The sequence below is a fragment of the Propithecus coquereli genome, unplaced genomic scaffold, assembly GCF_000956105.1.
Source record: "Propithecus coquereli isolate 6110/MARCELLA unplaced genomic scaffold, Pcoq_1.0 Scaffold19, whole genome shotgun sequence".
NCBI lineage: Eukaryota > Metazoa > Chordata > Mammalia > Primates > Indriidae > Propithecus > Propithecus coquereli.
This window is the reverse complement of record NW_012143856.1, coordinates 4027372-4028912: the sequence shown is the minus strand read 5'-3', so window position 1 is coordinate 4028912 and position 1541 is coordinate 4027372. Positions and strand designations below refer to the sequence as shown.

Here is a 1541-nt window from a genome sequence, read left to right as displayed (position 1 = left end):
CAAACTCCTGGGCTCAAGCAATCCTTCTGCCTCAGCCTCCCGAGTAGCTGGGACTACAGGCATGTGCCACCATGCCTGGCTAATTTTTTCTATATACATATTTTAGCTGTCTAATTAATTTCTTTCTATTTTTAGTAGAGATGGGGTCTCACTCTTGCTCGGGCTGGAGTATTGTAGTATTAATTTGCTTGAGTGCTGAATTTTCCTATGGAGATAAGATGTGGAATAGCTTTACAAGAAATTTCCCATGGCTCTGATTTGGGAAGAGGAAAAAAAGGAAAAATTTAAGCCTTCAGTTAAAAAGATTGCCTAAATTTTAATTCCACAGTTAAAAAACCATATCATTTGAATATTTTATGTTTTATAGGATTTGTGGGTCAGAGTTAGAGTGTAGCTATTATGGCCATTTATGCATTCATCCTAAAGCATTTAATGAAAGGAAAATACACAGGAAGTTGGCTAGAATATCCCAAAGAGAATAAATCTGTGTGTGATAAATCTCTTTTGCTTCCCATCCCAAGACACTAGGTTCTAAAGTATGAAAACGATTTCTTTAATGTAAGGGCTAATTCCAACACCTTGTACCCTTAGAATAGTCAAAACAACAACCAACTTAAATGTAGTTCTTCCTTTAACAACTATTTCCAGTTATTGCCATGCCTTTTCTCATGGAACTAATGTTCTTTCTTTATAAAGAATGTTATCCAGAAGCAGGCAACTACAGTTTATGTCTTTAATTGGCTCTTAAACCTTGGTATTAAAAAAATGTGCTATGCTTCTCTCAGAATGTTTTATTTTTCTTAAAAACATAATTTTTTCCAATGCAAAAATGGTTAAAAGAACTTTTAAAGACTTCGTAGACATGTGTACATTATCTGGTAATTTACTGGTTCTGAAATGGAATGAATTGAAAATCAGAAAAGGCAGGTTTAAATTTAACTCTGTTCTAACCATAGGATACATATAGAAAATGTCTCTTTTTTAAACTGTGGAGTTTTAGACTAATAAGGGACCATTCAGTTTATCTAATCCAGCTGACTTGATTTGCCATTAAGAACTAGTTTTAGAGTGATCAAAAAACTGTGTGAGAAACCTGAATAGCTCTCTGTCAAATCAAAGCTCCATCGTTCCCTCCACCCAGAACAAAAAATCTCCAGCAAACTAACCCAGACTAAATAATTTAGACTAGGAAAGCCAAATACTTGGCAATAGAAATCTAAAAATGTTTCCTATCACTCGATCATAAACAGTTTCTAGGTCCAGCTTGTGCCTAAAGCTTTATTCTGTAATAGGGGAATAGAAATTATAGCACTGTTTTTTTTTTTTTAAAAGACAGAGTCTCACTCTGTTGCCTGGGCTAGAGTGCCATGGCATCCGCCTAGCTCACAGCAACCTCAAACTCCTGGGCTCAAGCAATCCTTCTGCCTCAGCCTCCCGAGTAGCTGGTAATGAACTAAACCTTAGTGTAAACCATGGTAATTGAAATTTGTGCATATCAGGACCATGCAGGCAAGAACTCTGCCTGTAATGTAAAAAAACAG

At 35.9% G+C, this 1541-nt stretch overlaps 1 protein-coding gene across 1 annotated transcript in view; it reads left to right on the top strand.

Annotated features, from left to right (window-relative positions):
* Positions 1 to 1541, top strand: part of GMPS (guanine monphosphate synthase) — a 52099-nt gene that overhangs the window by 14595 nt on the left and 35963 nt on the right. The window lies entirely within an intron of this gene.